Below are 24,431 nucleotides of genomic sequence, written 5' to 3'. Positions count from 1 at the left end.
GAGTGGAAGGAGGTATGGCCCAGTTACACGACAGTCTGAATACCTGCCCACACGCAAATATCCAACCAGCGCCGAAGCCTCGGAATGTGCTTAGCATGAGGGTTTTTGGCTGCCAGACGTGGCTGTTTAGCGAATTCAGAACACAGTCCCTCCCCAATGAACTTACATTTGTCTGTGAACAGGAGTAGTTGGGTAAGGAAAGCATCAGCACATTCTGTTAGCGCAGGTTGCCTATATCAGGAGCAAGCATACATTCAGTGGAAAACCTATTGTTCTCTTTTGATTGACGAGTCCTTAACTTACTATTTTGCTAAGTGGATTATGACCATCTGAGGATAATCCGTCATTCCAAAAACCCTCCACACTCCTCCGTTCCCTCTCCTACTCCCTCCTTCTCCTCCTTCTCCACCACCCCTCTGGAAATTGTCTCGCAATACAAGCACACTTATGATATGGACCTATTTGACTAATTAATTAAATCGACCAATTAATTAACCCTCCCCATCTGGGACACCCCCAGCAGTTCCCCTCCCCTCCTCCAGGAAATTGTCTGGAAAAAGACTCAATTGATTGGCTAGCAGGTGGAAAATCGATTGCAGTGTATGGAATATTGCTTAACCCTTTATTTGGCAGTGTTGCTCTCAAGCAACATCAAATTTACCTTGGCCTTATGGGACAACAAACTCTTCCCAGTGCCTTTTACTGGCATTGCTGCCTCCAGGCAACATTTCTTTACACACTGAGAACGCCAGTTTTTGTAATAGCTTAAGGTTTTCTACACGAGATAGCAGTTTGTGCAGTGGTGTTACAAAGATCTCCTCTGTGAGCAACAGAGGTGTCTTATTTTGGTTCTGAAAGAGTGCATTTCAATAGATTGAAGAAAATCTGCTAAGATTACTGGCAAGATATACCCAGAGGTGAGTTTACAGCAGAAATATTTCAATCTTTGTTTTGAAATACGTAAATAGTATAAAACGTTTATGTTGCCTGTGAGCAACATTGCCTATAGTTGGGACATGTGCCATTAGTATATTACATATGTTTACGGCGTGACAGATTAAAAAAGCGAGAGGAATAGTAGTTCCATTAGAAAACCCGGCTTTGTCTGATCTAAGTGAATCTGAGGACACTGAACTCGAAGTTTTGGCAGATTGTAGTGATGATGATCCAGACTATATTCCAGAGCGTCAATCTCAGTTCCATAACCTACTTATACCAGAAACTGATTCTGATTTAGGAAGTGAAATCTCAGAAGCTGAACATGTGCAAGGAACTTCTGCAGTGAATCCTTCTAGTGCCAGTGGCAGTCAAGTGAAAAAGAAAATTACAAAAGCAGTCACTTACATGTGGGTAAAGGAAGATACAACTGCTAGGACAGAAAGTCTCTCTCCTGTGTTTTCTGATGAAGGCAATACACCACTGGGTTATTTCAGAAGATTCTTTGATTCAGAACTAATTGACAAAATTGTGCAGGAAACGAACTTATACTCTGACCAACGAACTACACGTCAGTAAACAGCAATATAAATGAAATAGAACAATTTTTCGGTGTTCTGATATACATGGGTCATGTTTCTAAGTCTTCGTACACTGACTATTGGTCTCAGTCAATGAACATTGAAAAAATCACCAGCATTTTCAGTTTGAAGCGCTTTCAGAAACTCCGCCGGTACCTGCATTTTACGAGCAATGAGAATGCTGTGAACTTTTCTGACAGACTTTTCAAAATAAGATCTGTTCTTGAGTCAATTGTATAGAACTGCCGTGAGCAGAAACAAGAGTCGGCATTTTCTATAGATGAGAAGATGGTTCCATATAAAGGTACAAGAGCAGGTAATTTGCACCAATATATTCAAATAAGACACACAAGTGGGGTTTCAAGATTTTTGTTCGTGCTGGTGTGTCTGAAGTTGTCTATGATTTTCTTCCCTATACTGGCAAGGGGATGATAACTGATCTTGCTGATGAGGAGAAAATAATGGAATTGGAATACTTTTATTTTGACAATTTATTTTGCAGCCTTGAACTTATAATATACTTAAAAAACATCAAAACATTGAGTCCATGGGCACCATAAGGAAGAACTGAATAAAGAACTGTCCTCTACATGACGAGAAGCGGTTACTGAAACAATGACGAGTCAGCTATGACTACAGGAAGGACAGTCACTCAGACCTCATTTTAGTAAGGTGGGCAGGCTATAAAATCGTGACACTTGGAAGCTCATTTTTTGGTGTCCAACCACTCTCAACAGTAAAACCATGGGACAGCAATCAAAAAAGAAGAATTGATGTGCCCTGTCCCAGTATTGTACGTCAGTACAACAAGCACATGGGAGGAGTTGATCCTGCTGGTATGCTGATAGAGCTCTACAGAGTTCCAATGAAAACTAGGCGTTGATACATGAGATTGTTTAGATTTATGCTAGATCTGAGTGTTTTAAATGCTTGACTGCATTTTTCGAAGAGAATCTCTGGACAAGAAGACCTCATCGAAGTCATTTAGGGCAGATGCTGCCAATGGTTTGTTATTTTCAGGGAAAAGGAAAGTAGGAAGACCCTCAATAGACAAAACACCACCATAAAATAAGAGGAGGTAGGCAACAGCTCCGACTGTTACACAAGATGTCCGATTTGATAATATGGAGCATTGGCCTGTATACGGTCCCAAAGGTCGTTGTTGTTATTGTCCATCTGAATATTCTACAGTCATGTGTTCCAATTGCAATCTAGTATTGTGCTTCGATCCAAAGAGGAAATGTTTCCAAAAATTCCATTGCAAGAAGAACTAGAAGGGAAAATGAAACAGTTCTATTACACAGCAGGAATGCATAAATGTATTTATAAATTAAATTATTCATGTATGGGAAACATTTTGCTTGAGGTTATCGGCAAACTCTTTTTTTCTATAATATGTATAAGTGTGGTCTACTGCTGGCAACGTTGCTTGTAAGCAACATTTCTTAATTTTCATAAATTTTGTAAAAAATTTCTAAAACTGACTGAATTGTATTTCTTTAAGCATAATAAATAGATATAAGCACTTAATTTTTTTTGTTTTTATTTTCACCATTTGCCAAATAAAGGGTTAAACAGTTTCTCATAGACAAGACAATGTGTGAAAGATTCTTTATTTAAACAATTTATGGGCTGCAAGGCAGTGTATATAATATAGTTTGTTTATTTGCTTAAAATATTTAAATAGACAAGATTCCATTCCCTACAAATTCTTTGAGGGTGAGAAGGTAGTTGGAATATTAAACAACTCCGACATTTTTTTTAAGCCCACACCCCCAAACACTTCACTGGGATGGTCATTCCACGTATTACTATATTTGGAGGCCACGCTACGCCTGATCAGGTCCGTGACTGGCCACTAGGAGAGCAGACGTTGCACTAATCCCCAAACAAAAGAGCTTCTGATGGTGGCTGTCCTTAATTATTTGATACCTGAGAAATTCCTGATCAAGCACATGCTCTCTCTCTTTCCCATATCCCCCTCTCTCTCCCTCCACCCCCCCCCCCCTTCCTCCTCTCAACCGGTCATGTCCTGTAGTGTAACACTGCTAGGACTGCATGCACCATTGGCCATGGTCGGATCGAACCACACACAAAGCAGCATTTACCTAGTAAACCCCACCTGTGGATTTCTTAGAGTGAGAGAATATCTCCATCAGATTGATTGACTAATTAATTAAATCGATACCCTTCGTGTGGGACAGTTTTCCGTTGCTTTCAATTGGTGGATTACTAGGACTGGAATATTTGATGGGATTCGATCCTACAACTTCCCAATTTCCGAACCCTACTGTTATTTTTTTTCCCGTTGCCTCCTATTGGTGTATACTGATACAGTTAAGTCATTTATAGGAAGTTCCTTACGCTGGAGGTAGCTGAAAATTTCAAATTTCAGCTCAGTTGCGTGCTGTGTCCATAAACAATCTGTGGAGAGTTTGGACTGGTGTGTGTGCTCGCAATAAAACAACAACAATAAATTGATTAATCGGGAATTGGATATTGCGACTGGATTTTTAAAGCTTTGTAGAATTCCTAAATTGGTTCTCTCCACTACATTCAGAAGGAGGAGGAGGAGGAGGAGGAAGGGTCTGTTAGGGGATAGGACAAAGACACAGTAAATACCACAATCCAGTCCGTAGCAGTAGTTGTCATGGCTAGATGTTGGATATCGCTGAAATACATCCTGAATGCACATGCCCAGTGTCCACACGTTACTCGCCAATCTCCTCATGAACAACCAGCGCCAACACCCAGAGGACGGACGGCCGTAGCAAGTTTGGTGGACGCGTGTGTCCGCCAGAGTCCACCACCCTGACGTGGAGGGCGTCTGGAAGTGATTGGAGTGGCAGGAATTAGAATGTTATCAACACGTTCATTGCCAACACTTGGCAGTTATCGATATTGTATGACTCAATTTCCCATGGGGAATACCTGCAACACATGCGATAACACAGACAGCCCAATGCACACTGTGTATTAGTTTGCTGTTTAGCTATCGAAAGGGCACCGTGGCTGGGACTTGCCCCTATAGCTGTGTACAAGAACCGACTAGTTGGCCTACTGGAACTTTTCGACGTAACCACCGATTGCCAGAAAAGCCCATTTGTTCTGGCCACATGCCACATCTGGCACGCGCCTCACACTCCAAACCGCGTCGTCCTAGGAAACCAGCAACTTATTTATCGCTGTAATTAGAATTAAATATTACACTTGCAGCCCTAATCTCATAACATTCGACAGTGACTCTGGAAATATCCCTCTTATAACTGGGTACAGTTTTACACATAAAATGCTTCATCCTCCTTGCGGCTATTGGTGCATTAGTACAATGGACATGCAGCACACAAAATAGCTTGATTGGGGTGATCATGTGCCATCACTGTAGATCTTTAGAGTATAAAAGGAGGTGTGATAGGAGCAGTCGTACACCTTGCATGTTTATTATTACTGGAGAATCTAGACAATATTGGTTGTTGTTTTGGTCTTCAGTCCTGAGACTGGTCTGATGCAGCTCTCCATGCTACTCTATCCTGTGCAAGCTTCATCATCTCCCATTACCTACTGCAACCTACATCCTCCTGAATCTGCTTAGTGTATTCATCTCTTGGTCTCCCTCGACGTTTTTTATCCTCCACGCTGCCCTCCAATACTAAATTGGTGATCCCTCGGTGTCTCAGAACATGTCCTACCAACCGATCCCTCCTTCTAGTCAAGTTGTGCCACAAGCTCCTCTTCTCCCCAATTCTATTCAATACCTCCTCATTAAGTATGTGATCTACCCATGTAATCTTCAGCACTCTTCTGTAGCATCACATTTCGAAAGCTTCTATTCTCTTCTTGTCTAAGCTATTTATCGTCCACGTTTCACTTCCATACATGGCTACACTCCATACAAATACTTTTAGAAACCACTTCCTGACATTTAAGTCTATACTCGATGTTAACAAATTTTTCTTCTTCACAAACGCTTTCCTTGCCATTGCCATTCTATATTTTATATCCTCTCTACTTCGGCCATCATCAGTTATTTTGCTCCCCAAATAGCAAAACTCCTTTACTACTTTAAGTGTCTCCTTTCCTAATCAAAATCCCTCAGCATCACCCGATTTAATTCGACTACATTCCATTATCCTCGTTTTGCTTTTGTTGATGTTTATCTTATACTGTCCTTTCAAGACACTGTCCATTCCGTTCAACTGCTATTCCAAGTCCTTTGCTGTCTCTTACAGAATTACAATGTCATCGCCGAACCTCAGAGTTTTTATTTCTTCTCCATGGATTTTAATACCTACTCCGAACTTTTCTTTTGTTTCCTTTATTGCTTGCTCAATATACAGATTGAATAACACCGGGGATAGGCTACAAACCTGTCTCACTCCATTCCCAACAACTGCATCCCTTTCATACCCCTCGACTCTTATAACTGCCATCTGCTTTCTGTACAAATTGTAAATAGCCTTCCGCTCCCTATATTTTACCCCTGCCACCCTCAGAATTTGAAAGAGAGTATTCCAATCCACATTGTCAAAAGTTTTCTCTAAATCTACAAATGCTAGAATCGTAGGTTTCCCTTTCCTTAATCTTTCTTCTAAGATATTCGTAGGGTCAGTATTGCCTCACGTGTTCAAACATTACTATGGAATACAAGGCGATCTTCCCCGAGGACGGCTTCTGTTAGTTTTTCCATTCGTCTGTAAAGAATTCGCGATAGTATTTTGCAATTGTGACTTATTAAACTGGTACTTCGGTAATTTTCACATCTGTCCACACCTGTTTTCTTTGTGATTGGAATTGTTATATTCTTCTTGAAGTCTGAGGGTATTTCGCCTGTCTCATACATCTTGTTCACCAAATGGTAGAGTTTTGTCAGAACTGGCTCTCCCAAGGCTGTCAGCAGTTCTAATGGAATCTTGTCTACTCCTGGGGCCTTGTTTCGACTCAGGTCTTTCAGTGCTCTGTCAAACTCTTCACGCAGTATCATATCTCCCATTTCATCTTCATCTACATCCTCTTCGATTTCGATAATATTGTCCTCAAGTACATTGCCGTTGTATAGACACTCTATATACTCCTTCCACCTTTTTGCTTTCCCTTCTTTGCTTAGAACTGGGTTTCCATGTGAGCTCTTGACATCCACGCAAGTGGTTCTCCTTTCTCCAAAGGTATCTTTAATTTTCCTGTAGGCAGTATCTATCATACCCGTAGTGAGATAAGCCTCTATATCCTTACATTTGTCGTCTAGCCATCCCTGCTTAGTCATTTTGCACTTCCTGTGTATCTCATTTTTGAGACGTTTCTATTCCTTTTTGCCTGCTTCATTTACTGCATTTTTATATTTTCTCCTTTCATTAATTAAATTCAGTATTTCTTCTGTTACCCAAGGATTTCTACTAGCCCTCGTCTTTTTACCTACTTGATCTTCTGCTGCCTTCACTATTTCATCCCTCAAAGCTACCCATTCTTCTTCTACTGTATTTCTTTCCCCCATTCCTGTCAATTGTTCCGTTATGCTCTCCCTGAATCTCTGTACAACCTCTGGTTTAGTCGGTTTATGCAGGTACCATCTCCTTAAATTCCCACCTTTTTGCAGTTTCTTCAGTTTTAATCTACAGGTCATAACCAACAGATTGTGGTCAGAGTCCAAATCTGCCCCAGGAAATGTCTTGCACAAATATTGATAATATAAATTATATCGAAGATGGTATGATCTTTAGCAGCATGAATTTAAATGTTGTGGTGTCCTAACAGAGGATGGAGGGAAGACAGGGGTTTAAGGTCAGTCTGCAAGTTCTGAATGGTGAGAAGTAAACGCCGACAGACAAATACCCAGTGAAGGGAGGTTGATGATTTGGATCAGCGCCAAACGGTGTCACAGGGCATCTACAAGAGATGCAGATGTTGAGACTCGATACTTGTAGCAGGGGTCTGATTAGCACATTTTATTTGTGTTCAGACTATCTATTACACTGAATGCTAATTCTAAACATTAGAAAAAGCAAAGGAGGCGATTGGTTGCACAACACAAGTCAATATCTGAAGCCACGGGAGCTGCACAACATGAGTCTACAGACAGCCTCTCTCATGGATCATACCAGTACACGGAATTGTTTTTCAACGACTGGCGCAGATGATGGAAGTAATGGAGTCTCATACAGGTACTAATCGACTGATACTATATTTTTAATGATCGCCCTATCCAAAATTCATGCACGTGGACCATAAGGGCGAGGGCAAGTCTTAGGATTTTTAATAGTTTGGTGTACAATAAACGCAAATATTCTTGTTGAATATCAGACAGTACATGGGATGTCAACACTACGACCACACTTATGGGAAAATTTGACCAAAAATTGAATAAGACATTATACCAGGTTTTTCTCGAATTTTACCGATTTCATCACGAAAAACTGATGTGAAATACGTTGAAATTGAGGGAAATACGATAAAATATGTAAAATCGCGAAAAACTAGTTAAATACATAAAATTAGAGAAGAATGCCATGAGATGTGAACTTAGCGAAATCAATAGGACTGCACATTCTGGAGGAGGGTGGTAGAGTGGCGCTACATAAAGACACCTTAATAGCGGAAAGAGGAGGAATTCTAGAGAGATGGCAATATTATCGTGCACATGAGCAATACAACCTAAAATCGGACCATGACTTCTGTGTGCAAGAGGAAGGTTACAAGGTACAATGGTAAACTGTAGGGCTGTTACATATTCTCTGGCACTGCCTGTTGTGCTTATTTCCTTGTAAGATGTCGCTGTTCCTTCGTATGCATTTTTGCCTGCTGACGACCATTTTATGGGACTGTTGTGAAAATATCACAATTTCTCAACTGTAATTGGGCTTCATACGTTTACAGAGGTGTATGACACCTGGTGTTTACAAAGTTGGAGTGTTTGTTTTACAAAGAATTGATGCCTTCTTTGGCGTCATAGGTAGTAGTTTTATCACCTTAGAGTGCGTCACCATAGTTACCATAAAGAAACTTACAGGAAGAATGTATATCATGCGCTTTATTACACTGGAATATTAACAGCGTTGTATTCCAGACGACTAAGAAGTCACAAACAGCACAGCTCTAGCATTATAGCGTGTTTAATGCAGGACCATGTAGCCCTTGGAATGTGTTTATGTTCCACGATCATTTCTCTCTTTCTGATACCGTACTTGTATGAGCACCAAACACAGGACCAATACCTTAGAACTGGTAGCACAGTAGATTCATATAAAATATTCCAAACTGCATTCGTCTGGAGCTCAATCATGCACACATTTCTTCTTTATGACCATCTGTTATATCATCACAACACTTTCATATGTACCATACACCGATAAGGGGTGCTAACCTCTTCGACATGTCTGCATCTGAAGATGCGCTGTGAGTAATATTGGTGTAGAATAGTCTCTCTGAACACCTGTTACGGATTCAGCTCTCTCTGTTCCTTCACGAGACCTGGGGTTTAATGGGTATAATACCTTCCTACTTCTAGTCAGTTGAAAATTAAATAGGAGACAGTTTGTAGGGAGGGTTGGTCAAAGACAGTGCAAGGAGACCTTTCAATATCCAACTTTATCTAATCAATGCAAGAATAGTCTGTGACCCACATCCACGCAGGGAAAGATGGGCAATCGTAATACTAAATTACGCACTATGATCAAACTGCTAGAAATATGTAGAGAACCTAACTTCATCACTAGAGGATGCTGTCTGGTCTACTTTGTGCAGTACATCCATTCATTGATAATTCTTGTACATATACACCAGTCATCTATCTACATTCGCAATGGTACTCGCAAAGTAGAGGGGGGGGGGGGGGGGGGGGAGCAGTTTAGTGATGATACAGAACCTGGGAAACATGCTACCATGTCACTGGTCCGCGTTGACATTATGGAAAAACTGATAATATTGCTGAAATTGATAGCACCATCAACTGTGGTGCTTATTGCAGTACATCGGTGGCATCTTTTCCATCCCATCCATCTACTGGTACATTGTTGATTACCACATAATGATTGACCGACCCCACCTGTTTGAGAGGGTGAGAGTCTTTATGAGAGCAACACGTTCCAGGGATGACCAGCACTGAAACAGAGATCACGTACATAGCTGCAATATAAGGAATCAATCATAATGGAACACCAAGACATCTGCTACCCCATCAATATTGAAGATGAGATTAAATGTAGCTGTTTGGAAACGCTCCACAATGCCGCAAACTCTTCCAGTTTCCACATGTTGTGATGTTTTCCACATTTTTGTCAGTGAGAAACACCGCCTCTGTCTTATTTCAACCATCCTGTGTGCTGTGAGAACAGCATCATAGTTTACACCATGCAATGCCCAGCTTTCTGTGAGAGCCAATGGATCGAAATGTGTTTATGTCGGTTTAACACCTGACACAGACCTTGAAGTCATGGTGGACAAAAAAAAAGTATGGCGGTGTACAAAGCTGCAGACATATACTGCTTCGATCTGTTACAGCGGAAAGCAACATATCAAACAAAGGCTCAGGGACACTCTGTTTTAATTGATAGTCTGTGGGATATGGTGGTCCTACAGTGCAGGTGCTGAAGCGACTTCGATCACTGGTCACCTGCTCCAGTGGAGCAGTACCTGTATATTTTCAATAGCATCGCCACATAGCACACAGACGGTACTTGTTTTTGATATATCAGAAGAGAGGAACAGGGAACACCGTATCAAATTCTCTTCTGGGTGAGAGTGAAGTTTTTATAGCTCATAGTTTGTTTCTATTGGATGGTACAAAATAACGAAGATAGAGATAATGTTTTGGTGACAGATAGAAATGCACACTGAGGGATGGAGACTGCAGTACTCGTATGTAGTTTGAAGGCCGGCCGGAGTGGCCGTGCGGTTTTAGGCGCTACAGTCTGGAGCCGAGAGACCGCTTCGGTCACAGGTTAGAATCCTGCCTCGGGCATGGATTTGTTTGCGATGTCCTTAGGTTAGTTATGTTTAATTAGTTCTAAGTTCTAGGCGACTGATGACCTCAGAAGTTAAGTCGCATAGTGCTCAGAGCAATTAGAACCATTTGTAGTTTGAAAACATCCCTCAATGTTGCAGCAAAAGTTTGTCCATCTTCTATTTCACATATTATGTGGGGTCTACCTAACTTTCCTCATAAACACTACTGTAACTGCTGGTACTGTCTTCCCTACTGGCTTGTGTCGCAGGAGAAAGCTTTGTTTGGCACTGGCTTTACACATTGCACACGGTTAGCAGAGCTACGACAAAATGTTCCCATTTTACAACTCAAACTGTGATGACCACATGGACAAGGCTGCAGTGAGGCCGTGGCAGAGACCGAGGGAGAGTTACAAGGTGCACAAGGTGCAGAGGGACTGATTAAAATCACGATGGAGTTTTGCCGTACAGGGTCCTTAGCAGACAGGATCGAAAGAGGTAACTAGTTTTGAGATAGGAGAGTGCCGTGAATATAATCTACCATTGGCTGTAATCATTAAAATGTAAATGTCGTGTCACTATGGCCTCCCGTCGGGTAGAGTGTTCGCCGGGTGCAAGTCTTTCTACATCTACATCTACATCCATACTCCGCAAGCCACCTGACGGTGTGTGGCGGAGGGTACCCTCTACCTCTACCGGTTCTCCCTTCTATTCCAGTCTCGTATTGTACGTGGAAAGAAGGATTGTCGGTATGCTTCTGTGTGGGCTCTAATCTCTCTGATTTTATCCTCATGGTCTCTTCGCGAGATATACGTAGGAGGGAGCAATATACTGCTTGACTCTTCGGTGAAGGTATGTTCTCGAAACTTTAACAAAAGCCCGTACCGAGCTACTGAGCGTCTCTCCTGCAGAGTCTTCCACTGGAGTTTATCTATCATCTCCGTAACACTTTCGCGATTACTAAATGATCCTGTAACGAAGCGCGCTGCTCTCCGTTGGATCTTCTCTATCTCTTCTATCAACCCTATCTGGTACGGATCCCATACTGTTGAGCAGTATTCAAGCAGTGGACGAACAAGTGTACTGTAACCTACTTCCTTTGTTTTCGGATTGCATTTCCTTAGGATTCTTCCAATGAATCTCAGTCTGGCATCTGCTTTACCGACGATCAACTTTACATGATCATTCCATTTTAAATCACTCCTAATGCGAACTCCCAGATAATTTATGGAATTAACTGCTTCCAGTTGCTGACCTGCTATTTTGTAGCTAAATGATAAGGGACCTATCTTTCTATGTATTCGCATCACATTACACTTGTCTACATTGAGATTCAATTGCCATTCCGTGCACCATGCGTCAATTCGCTGCAGATCCTCCTGCATTTCAGTACAATTTTCCATTGTTGCAACCTCTCGATACACCACAGCATCATCTGCAAAAAGCCTCAGTGAACTTCCGATGTCATCCACCAGGTAATTTATGTATATTGTGAATAGCAACGGTCCTATGACACTCCCCTGCGGCACACCTGAAATCACTCTTACTTCGGAAGACTTCTCTCCATTGAGAATGACATGCTGCGTTCTGTTATCTAGGAACTCCTCAATCCAATCACACAATTGGTCTGATAGTGCATATGCTCTTACTTTGTTCATTAAACGACTGTGGGGAACTGTATCAAACGCCTTGCGGAAGTCAAGAAACACGGCATCTACCTGTGAACCAGTGTCTATGGCCCTCTGAGTCTCGTGGACGAATAGCGCGAGCTGGGTTTCACACGACCGTCTTTTTCGAAACCCATGCTGATTCCTACAGAGTAGATTTCTAGTCTCCAGAAAAGACATTATACTCGAACATAATACGTGTTCCAAAATTCTACAACTGATCGACGTTAGAGATATAGGTCTATAGTTCTGCACATCTGTTCGACGTCCCTTCTTGAAAACGGGGATGACCTTTGCCCTTTTCCAATCCTTTGGAACGCTTCGCTCTTCTAGATACCTACGGTACACCGCTGCAAGAAGGGGGGCAAGTTCCTTCGCGTTCTCTTTGTAAAATCGAACTGGTATCCCATCAGGTCCAGCGGCCTTTCCTCTTTTAAGCGATTTTAATTGTCGCACAGTTGACAAAATGGTAGATATCGAAATAGACGACAGAGGGATAGAGAAACAATCTAGAGAAGGAAGTACAGTGCAGTCTTCCTCTTTGAAACAGCTTTGGAAGAAGACATTTAGTATTTCGGCCTTCAGTCTGTCATCCTCTGTTTCTGTACCATTTTGGTCACAGTGTGTCTGGACATTTTGTTTTGATCCACCTACCGCTTTGACATAGGACCAAAATTTCTTAGGATTTTCTGCCAAGTCAGTACATAGAACTTTACTTTCGAATTCATTGAACGCCTCTCGCATAGCCCTCCTTACACTACATTTCGCTTCGCGTAATTTTTGTTTGTCTGCAAGGCTTTGGCTATGTTTATGTTTGGTGTGAAGTTCCCTTTGCTTCCGCAGCAGTTTTCTAACTCGGTTGTTGTACCACGGTGGCTCTTTCCCATCTCTTACGATCTTGCTTGGCACATACTTATCTAACGCATATTGTACGATGGTTTTGAACTTTGTTCACTGATCCTCAACACTATCTGTACTTGAGACAAAACTTTTATGTTGAGCCATCAGGTACTTTGTAATCTGCTTTTCGTCACTTTTGTTGAACAGAAAAATCTTCCTACCTTTTTTAATATTTCTATTTACGGCTGAAATCATTGATGCAGTAACCGCTTTATGATCGCTGATTCCCTGTTCTGCATTAACTGATTCACATAGTTCGGGTCTGTTTGTCACCAGAAGGTCTAATATGCTATCGCCACGAGTCGGTTCTCTGTTTAAATGGTCAAGGTAGTTTTCAGATAAAGCACTAAAAATTTTTCACTGGATTCTTTGTCCCTGCCACCCGTTATGAACGTTTGAGTCTCCCAGTCTATATCCAGCAAATTAAAATCTCCACCCAGAACTATAACATGGTGGGGAAATCTACTCGAAATATTTTCCAAATTATTCTTCAGGTGCTGAGCCACAACAGCTGCTGAGCCCGGGGCCCTATAGAGACATCCAATTACCATGTCTGAGCCTGCTTTAACCGTGACCTTCACCCAAATCATTTCACAATTCGGATCTCCGTCAATTTCCTTCGATACTATTGCACTTCTTATCTCTATAAACAAGCCTCCCCCTTCACTGTCCAGCCTGTGTCTGCGATATACATTCCAATCTGAGTTTAGGATTTCATTACTGTTTAGGTCTGGTTTCAGCCAACTTTCTGTCCCTAGTACTATATGGGCGTTGTGACCGTTTATTAATGAGAGCGGTTCTGGGACCTTTCTATAGACGCTCCTGCAGTTTACTATTAGCACATTAATATTGTTATTCCCTGTTGAATTTTGCCTACTCCTACCTTGCCGCGTCTCAGGAGGCGTCTTGTCGGGCCTAGGGAGGGAATTCTCTAACCTAAAAGCCCCCATGTGCACTCCACACGTACTCCGCTACCCTTGTAACCGCTTCCGGCGTGTAGCGCACGCCTGACCTATTCAGGGGGACTCTACATTTCTCCACCCGATAGCGGAGGTCGAGAAATTTGCACCCCAGCTCTCCGCAGAATCGTCTGAGCCTCTTGTTTAAGCCTTCCACTCGGCTCCAAGCCAGAGGACCGCGATCGGTTCTGGGAACGACACTACAAATAGTTATCTCAAATTCCACCAACCCTCGAGCGAGGCTTTCCGCCTTCACCAATTCCGCCAGCCGCCTGTATGAACTGAGGATGACCTCTGAACCCAGACGGCAGGAGTCATTGGTGCCGACATGAGCAACAATTTGCAGTCGGGTGCACCCAGTGCTCTCTATCGCAGCCGGTAGGGCCTCCTCCACATCTCGGATGAGACCCCCCGGCAAGCAGACAGAGTGAATACTGGCCTTCTTCCCCGACCTTTCCGCTATTTCCCTAAGGGGCTCCATCACCCGCCTAACGTTGGAGCTCCCAATAACTAATAAACCCATCCCCCCGTGTGCCTGCTATGACCTTGCTGAAGGAGCAACCACATGTCCACTCACAGGCAGAGCGGGCGATGCCACACGGTCAGCCTCCACATTTACTCTCCGCCTCGTGCGCCGCGAACGCCGCTGAACCCGCCACTCCCCTTGGGGAGAGGGTGGCCCAACCGCGCCCGGTACCCGCGAAGATGTCTCGACAGCAGGGACAGTGGGTGAAGCATGTAAGACCTGGGGTGTACCTTGCGACGCACCAGACTCCCCACTGCCGCTACACTCCGAGGCAACAGCCTGAAGACGGCTGACCGCGGCCATCAACACGCTCAGCTGTTCGCGCAGAGTGGCCAGCTCCTCCTGCGTCCGTACACAGCAGTCACACATCCATCCATCCTAAGGAATCAATTTACTGAAGAGACTTAATCATCTTTTAACTAGACTGCTAGTTCACTAAAGGCGGCTGATTATTTACTAAACTGTTATTGCTAGCCACTTCTTGTAGAAAACAATGAAAATAGCACTACCCGTCTCTGCACTGTATTGAAAACAAACACTAGCACTACTGGCACTATGGCTGACTAAAGGAATTCTCTCTGACTGTATTCAAAACAAACACGAAATCTATGGAACACTATTAATAGCTCTCGACAATTAAAGCTTCCTAAAAGCAAAAACACACGGAAGAAGAAGTGACAAGTAAGAAGAATACAGTTAATACTTAAATTAACGTAGCTCGCTGCACAGCAGACGTGAAGCAGACGGCGGTTAGGACGACACTTTCGGTTTGACGCCACTTCGAAGAGTTGCGCGTCGATGAGGGATGAAATGATGATGGTTAGGTAAACACAACATCCAGTCCCTGAGCGGAAAAAATCTCCAGTCCAGCCGGGAATCGAGCCCGGGCCCTCAGGATTGACATTCTGTCGCGTTGACCACTCAGGTACCGGGGCCGGACGCTGTAATTATTAAGACAACGCGATAGGATCCACCCAAAATATGTGGCTGAATGGTATTAAATTCCCGATAGCATTTCTGGCTGAAAGCTTGACACTATAGACCTGAGAAGTCATGGGATATTATACATATTTTATGAGGTCCATCTAGTGCTGCATTTTTAAGTGATTGCTCATGTAACACGCCATCCACTGTATGCGATCATTCTCAATCAACCATCAACCTCCCCTATAACCACGTGGATGTATCGCAGAACCTCTGTTACACTGTCTACATACTATCGAGATAGAAGACGCTACAAATACTGTTTGTTAGTGTGGCAACTACCTAGCAGCTGCAAGAAGCAGTCGCAAATATTGGACTAGTACCATGTTTCTTAGCTGAATCACTTTCTAATTTCGGTGATAGTGTTGATTTTATTACGGGCTTACATCGCTAGCAATGTCCACCTACACTTTCGGTCTTTTAATACTGAAACCGCAATCACTATCCACGTTCAATATCTTGGTATTTGTGCGGAAGACTACTTCATTCAGAAGCACTAGCATACCTCGATTTATAAGGAAGGTATACATTTCAGCATGGAGATCGTTGTTGATACTTGGGTGTCTGTAGAACGAAGACCGATTTTTATGCAGGGTTACAATAACACCGTCTTTGCGATCGTGTTTTTAATATCTGGCCACTCATAAGACGATTATGTCTCTCTTCTTAAGACACACATGCAAGGTAAACAAAGCATCGCGGTTTTCCACTGAATATTGCTTGGTGCCACCAGCATTCAGTTACTGGCGAAGTATTGTACTTAGTAGGCGGTGTGAATGGCAGACTTATAAAGCTTGTTTTGGGGGTGTGAAGTTACTGTGGTTATTGTTTCAACATGTACAAAGAAAATGGCTGTGTCCAGTCATAAGGGAGATATGGGTTTGACATGGAGGACTGCAGTTTCAAGGCATCGATAGCCATAAGGAGATGTCCAGTCATAAGAGGGATAATTATATTTCCAGAGCCACAGTCTTCAGGAGGAGGTGTTTCTGATACTTCGATCTCTGTTGAATGTTATCAGGTTGGGGCTGCAATCGAACTATGTGATTGTAATTACAGTGACAAATACGTCGCTGGTTTCCTAGGACGACAAAGTTCGTCATGAGGAGCACGTGGCAGAGGTAGACTGTGGCCAGAACAAATGGGTTTGCTGGCTAAAAGCTCTTGCGAGTGGTAGAGAAAAAGAAAAGTTCAGGCCAGCTGACTAGTCGTCTTTTGCGCACAGCTGCAGGACAACTCCCGGCGATTATGCCCTCTGGATAGCTTAATAGCGAACTGATACTCAGTACGAGTTGAGCTGTCTTTTCGATCGCGTGTGTTGCATGCATTCTCCATGGACAATTGAGCAATTCAGTATTCATCACTGCCAAGTGTTGGTCCTGAACGTATTGATGAAATCCGAATTCCTACCACTCCAATTATCCCTAGACGCCGCCCATGGCTTGGATGGTGCATTCTGGTATACACGCACATCCATGGCTGCTACAGTTTTCTCTGGCCTCTGAGCGTTGACAATGGCGGTGTACGAGGGACAGGTGCGCTGTGTGTGGACAATCAGGAGGTGGTTTAAGTGTGTCAGGTTTAGTGCTTCTCAATACATCACAGTGATCTCTGTCTTTCGGTGGTATTAGCTGTTGTCTCTATCCTATCAGGCAGTAGACCCTTCCTTCTCGTTCTCCTCCATCTCCATCTCATTGTAGCACCAGTACAAACCCTCCACAGATTATTTATAGACACAGCGTGCAACTGAACTGAACTGAACTTCGAAATTTTCAGTTACCTACAACTTAATGGACTTTCTACCAAATGGCGTAACTGTACTAGTATCGACCGATAGGAGGCAAGGGAAAAAAATAACAGTAGGGTTTGGATACTGGGAGGTTGTAAAAATGGCTCTGAGCACTATGGGACTTAACAGCTCAGGACATCAGTCCCCTAGAACTTAGAACTACTTAAACCTGACTAACCTAAGGACATCACACACATTCATGCCCGAGGCAGGACTCGAACCTGCGACCGTAGCAGTCGCGCGGTTCCAGACTGAAGGGCCTAGAAACGCTAGGCCACTCCGGCCGGCTGGGAGGTTGTAGGATCATATCCCATCAAATATTCCAGTTCTATTATCCACCAATAGGAAGTAAGGAAAAACTGTCCACAAAAAGGGTATGGATGTAATTAATTACTCAATCAGTCAGATAGAGTGCGGGAATATTTCCAAGACATCCACACCTGGGGTTTACTAAGTAAATGCTGCTTTGTTTGTGGTTTTAACCAACCATGACCAACGGTGCGTACAGTCCTGGCAGTGGCACACTACATGACGTGACTGCCTGAGAGAGAGAGAGAGAGAGAGAGAGAGAGAGAGAGAGAGAGAGAGAGAGAGAGCATGTGCTTCAACAGGAATTTCTCAGGTATCAAATATCGAAACTTTGCCACCAGCTGAAGCTTTTGTGTAGGGATTAGTGCAACTTCCGCTCTGCCAGTAGCCAGTCATGGACCTGAGTGGGAGTAGTGCGGCCTCCGCATGAAGAAATAGGCGAAATGGCCAGCCTCGCGAAGTGGTTGGGGGTGTGGTCGCACAGTGCTACGAGGTTGGTGAAAAGGATTTTTAACAGTGTAATTACGCTTGGTGAGCTAGGTCGATGGCATTCCTTGCACAATTGGGATAAAAAAGTGCCACAATTGATTAAATATTCCAACTACATTGTCACCATCAAAATGTTCCAGGCTCTCGTAAACGACGGCGAACAATATTTACAGAAATTCAAAATAATTCTAATATTTTAAATACTTCCCCCTATGAGTGAATATAACTTGGTTCAAGAATCATGAAAGAAGGTTGTATACATGGAAGAAGCTTGGAGATACTAGAAGGTATCAGATAGATTATATAATGGTAAGACAGAGATTTAGGAACCAGGTTTTAAATTTTAACGAAAGAAAAAGGTTCAAATGGCTCTGAGCACTATGGGACTTGAGAAGTAATTAAACCTAACTAACCTAAGGACATCACACACATCCATGCCCGAGCCAGGATTCGAACCTGCCACCGTAGCTGTCGCGCGGTTTCAGACTGTAGCGCCTAGAACCGCTCGGCCATTCTTGCCGGCAAATTGTAAGACATTTTCAGGGGCAGATGTGGACTCTGACCACAATCTGTTGGTTATGAATTGTAGATTAAAACTGAAGAAACTGCGAAAAGGGGGGAATTTAAGGAGATGGGACCTGGATAAACTGACTAAACCAGAGATTGTACAGAGTTTTAGGGAGAGCATAAGGGAACAATTGACAAGAAAGGGGGAAAGAAATACAGTAGAAGAAGAATGGGTAGCTTTGAGGGATGAAGTAGTGAAGGCAGCAGAGGATCACGTAGGTAAAAAGACAAGGGCTAATAGAAATCCTTGGGTAACAGAAGAAATATTGAATTTAATTGATGAAAGGAGAAAATATAAAAATGCAGTAAATGAATCGGGCAAAAAGGAATACAAACGTCTCAAAAATGAGATCGGCAGGGAGTGCAAAATGGCTAAGCAGGAATGGCTAGACGGCAAATGTAAGGATGTAGAGGCTTATCTCATTAGGGGTAAGATAGATACTGCCTACAGCAAAATTAAGGAGACCTTTGGAGAAAGGAGAACCACTTGCATGGATACCAAGAGCTCAGATGGAAACCCAGTTCTAAGCAAAGAAGCGAAAGCAGAAAGGTGGTAGGACCATATACAGGGTCTATACAAGGGCAATGTACTTGAGGACAATATTATCGAAATCGAAGAGGCTGTAGATGAAGATGAAATGGGAGATATGATACTGCATGAAGAGTTTGAAAGAGCACTGAAAGACCTGAGTCGAAGCAAAGCCCCGGGAGTGGCAAAAATTCCATTAGAACTACTGACAGCCTTGGGAGAGCCAGTCCTGACACAACTCTACCATCTGGTGAGTAAGATGCATGAGACAGGCGAAATACCCTCAGACTTCAAGAAGAATATAATAATTCAAATTCCAAAGGAAGCAGGTGTTGACAGATGTGAAAATTACCGAACTATCAGTTTAATAAGTCACGGCTGTAAAATACTAACACGAATTCTTTACAGACGAGTGGAAAAACTAGTAGAAGCCGATCTCAAGAAAGATCAGTTTGGATTCCGTAGAAATGTTGGAACACGTGAGGCAATACTGACCCTACCACTTATCTTAGAAGAAAGATTAAGGAAAGGCAAACCTACATTCCTAGCATTTGTAGACTTAGAGAAAGCTTTTGACAGTGTTGACTGGAATACTCTCTTTCAAATTCTGAAGGTGGCACGGGTAAAATACAGGGAGCGAAGGGATATTTTCAACTTTAACAGAAACCAGATGGCAGTTATAAGAGTCAAGGGGCACGAAATGGAAGCAGTGGTTGGAAAGGGATTGAGACAGGATTGTAGCCTTTCCCCGATGCCATTCAATCTGTATATTGAGCATGTAGTAAAGAAAACAAAATATAAATTCGGAGAAGGTATTAAAATTCATGGAGAAGAAATAAATACTTTGAGGTTCGCGAATGACATTGTAACTTTGTCAGAGACAGCAAAGGACTTGGAAGAGCAGTTGAACGGAATGGACAGTGTCTTGAAAGGAGGATATAAGATGGACATCAACAAAAGCAAACCGAGGATAATGGAATGTAGTCGAATTGAGGCGTGTGATGCTGGGGGAATTGGATTAGGAAATGAGACGCTTAATGTAGTAAAGGAATTTTGCTATTTGGGGAGCAAAATAACTGATGACGGCCGAAGTAGAGAGGATATAAAATATAGAATGGCAATGGCAAGGAAAGCGTTTGTGAAGAAGAAAAATTTGTTAACATCGAGTATAGATTTAAATGTCAGGAAGTGGTTTCTAAAAGTATTTGTATGGAGTGTAGCCATGTATGGAAGTGAAACGTGGACGATAAATAGCTTAGACAAGAAGAGAATAGAAGCTTTCGAAATGTGGTGCTACAGAAGAGTGCTGAAGATTAGATGGGTAGATCACGTAACTAATTAGGAGGTATTGAATAGAATTGGGGAGAAGAGGAGTTTGTGGCACAACTTGACTAGAAGAAGGAATCGGTTGGTAGGACATGTTCCGAGGCATCAAGGGATCACCAATTTAGTACTGGAGGGCAGTGTGGAGGGTAAAAATCGTAGAGGGAGACCATGAGATGAATACACTAAACAGATTCAGAAGGATGTAGGTGTCGGTAGGTGCTGGGAGATGAAGCAGCTTGCACAGGATAGAGTAGCATGCAGAGCTGCATCAAACCAGTCTCAGGACTGAAGACCAAAACAACAACAGCAACATGAGTGATTACAATTATTACTGTTAACTTGCCGCCCCACACCTTGTATAGACCCTCTACATACTCCTTCGACCTCCCACCTTTCCCATCTTTGCTGGAGACTGGTTCTCCATCTGAGCTCTTTATATTCGTACAGCTGCTCCTTTTTTTCCCGAATACCTCCTTAACTTTCCTGTAGCCTAATTCACGGAACAATTTCGGTCGAGTGGTAAAAAGTGAAACAAATGCCTGAAATGGCATCGGCTTTTATTGAAATGGAAAACGACAGTAAAACTGGGCAACAGACGGGCAACTTTGCAAACTGTCAGCGTGACGGGTGCGAGGTAGGGCGATGTTACAAAATCGCATCCTCCCATGTCTGGCTAATAAACACTCGCTGAAAGGTACGACTTTCATCCAGGACGGCGCCCCACCCCGCACTGCTACAAGTGTGCAAGATGTCTCGCGCACATTATTTAATGAGGATCGCGAGCTGAGCAGCCACTCCCGGGTCCCCAGACCTCAGTACGTGTGATTATTGGCTCAAGTCACCCGCGATCGTCCGACCGCATTAACGATGCTAAAAGACGACACTCGACGGCAGTTTTTCACCATACCTACTGGTAAGTTGTACAGAGCTTTTCAAAACGTTGTCGCCTGACTACAGGCACTGTTGGTGAATGACGGCCGACATACTGAGTATCTGTTATAAGTAACATCTTCAAAACTCCATTGCTATGCTAAATATTGCTTTTGTATCATGTAAAGAGCCATCTGTTGGTCTACATCTACATCTACATATACATGGATACTCTGCAAATTACATTTAAGTGCCTGGCCGTGGGTTCATAGAAACACCTTCACAATTCTCTATTGTTCCAATTTCGTATAGCGCGGGGAGAGAATGAAAACCTGTATCTTTCCGTGCGAGCTCTGATTTCCCTTATTTTCTGGTGGTGATCGTGCCTCCCTATATAGTTCGGTGTCAACAAAACATTTTCGCATTCGGAGGAGAAAGTTGGTGATTGGAATTTCGTGAGAAGATTCCGTCACAACGAAAAACGCCTTAAATGATGCCCAACCCAAATCCGGTATCATTTCGGTGACATTCTCTCCCATATTTCGCGATAATACAAAACGTGCTACCTTTCTTTGAACTTTTTTAAATGTACTCCGTCAGTCCTATCTGGTAAGTATCCCATACCGCGCAGCAGTATTCTAAAAGAGGGGGGACAAGTGTAGTGTAGGCAGTCTCCTTAGAAAATGTAACCGACCTACTAAGTGTCCTGGAAATAAAACGCAGCCTTTCGTGAGCCTTTCCCACAACATTTTCTATGTGTTCTGTCCAATTTAACTTGTTCGTAATTGTAATACCTAGATATTTAGTTGAATTTACGGCTTTTCGATTAGACCGATTTATCGTGTAACCGAAGTTTAAAGAGTTGCTTTTAGTACTCTTGTGGATGATCTCACACTTTTCGTTATTTAGCGTCAGCTGCCACTTTTCGCACAATCAGATATCTTTTCTAAATCATTTTGCAGTTTATTTTGATCTTTTGATGACTTTATTAGTCGATAAACGGCAGCGTCATCTGCAAACAACCGAAGACGGCTGCTCAGATTGTCTCCCAAATCGTTTATACAGATAAGGGACAGAAAAGGGCCTATAACACTACCTTGGGGAACGCCTGAAATCACTTCTGCTTTAATCGATGACGTTCCGTCAATTACTAAGAATTGTGACCTCTGTGACAGGAAATGGCAAATCCAGTCACATAACTGAGACGATATTCCATAAGCACGCATTTTCACTACGAGCCGCTTGTGCGGTACAGTGTCAAAAGCCTTCCGTAAATACAGGAATACGAAATCGATCTCAAATCCCTTGCCAATAGCACTGAACAAGAGCTAGTTGTGTTTCACATTAACGATCTTTCCTAAACCCATGTTGACTGCGTGTTAATAGACCGTTTCCTTCGAGGTAATTCGTAATGTTCGAACACAATATATGTTCTAAAGTCCTGCTGCATATCGACGTTAACGATATGGTCCTGCAATTTAGTGGATTACTCCTACTACCCTTCTTGTATATTGGTGTCACCTGTGCAACCTTCCAGTCTTGGGGTACAGATCTCACGTTGAGCGTACGGTTGTATATGATTGTTAAGCATGGAGCTAATGCATCAGCATACTCGGAAAGGAACCTAATTTTTATACAGTCTGGGCCAGAAGACTTGCTTTTATTAAGTGATTTGAGTTGCTTCACTACTCCAAGGATATTTACTTCTACATTGCTCTCGTTATCAGCTGTTCTCGATTCGAATTCTGGAACATTTACTACTTCTTCTTTTGTGAAGGCATTTCAGAAGGCTGTGTTTAGTTCAAATGGTTCAAATGGCTCTGAGCACTATGGGACTTAACATCTATGGTCATCAGTCCCCTATAACTTAGAACTACTTAAACCTAACTAACCTAAGGACATCACACAACACCCAGTCATCACGAGGCAGAGAAAATCCCTGACCCCGCCGGGAATCGAACCCGGGAACCCGGGCGCGGGAAGCGAGAACGCTACCGCACGACCACGAGCTGCGGACTGTGTTTAGTAACTCTACTTCGGTAGCTCTGTCTTCGATAGTATCTCCATTGTTATAGCGCAGAGAAGGCATTGATTGTAAATTGCCACTAACATACTTCATATACGACCAGAATATCTTGGGTTTGTCTGCCAGGTTTCGAGACAATGTTTCGTCGTGGAAACTGTTATAGGCATCTCGCATTGAACTCTGCGCTAAATTTCGAGCTTCTCTAAAGGATAACCAATCTTAGGGATTTTGCGTCTGTTTAAATTTGGCATGTTTGTTTCGTTGTTTCTGCAACAGTGTTCTAACCCATTTGTGTACCACGGAGGATCAGCTTCTCCGTTTGTTGGTTTATTTCGTATAAATCTCTCAATTGCTGCCGATACTATTTTTTGAATGCAAACCACTTCTGGTCTACACTTGTATTATTAATTTGGAATGAGTCGAGATTGTCTCTCAGGAAGGCGTCAAGTGAATATTTATCAGCATTTTTGAATAGGTATACTTTTCGTTTATTTTTCGAGGATTTCGGGATTACAATACACAGTCTCGCGGCGACAACCCTGAGTTCACTAATCCCTATACCGGTTTTGATGCTCGTTATTAACTCAGGATTATTTGTCATTTGCAGTTTCTTTAGTTTCAGTAAAAACCTAAATTTGGGAAATTTGTGGTAAGTTCATATGGGACAAAACTGCTGAAACCATCGGTCCCTAACTTAAACTGATTTACACTACGGACAAAACACACACCCGTTCCCGAGGGAGGGCTCGAACCTCCGAGGGGAGCCGTGCGAACCGTGGCAAGGCGCCCAAGACAACTCGGCTACCACGTGCTGCTCTCTCTACCTGCATTATTCCGTGAAATATTGACTTTTGAAATAATACGGACTTTTGCATCATCCTACACAATATCAACAGCAAGGCTTCCAAGACACTTCCCTGGGGCATACTTACTTTGACACTTAATGATGACTCTTCATCCAAGGTTACAAGTTACATTCTCCTTATCAAATATCGTCAACTGACGCAAATTTTCATTGATACTTTATAGTGCCTTACTT

The sequence above is a fragment of the Schistocerca gregaria genome, chromosome X, assembly GCF_023897955.1.
Source record: "Schistocerca gregaria isolate iqSchGreg1 chromosome X, iqSchGreg1.2, whole genome shotgun sequence".
In the NCBI taxonomy this organism is placed as follows: Eukaryota; Metazoa; Arthropoda; class Insecta; order Orthoptera; family Acrididae; genus Schistocerca; species Schistocerca gregaria.
The sequence above is the reverse complement of the archived record's forward strand: the minus strand, read 5'-3'. Positions refer to the sequence as shown.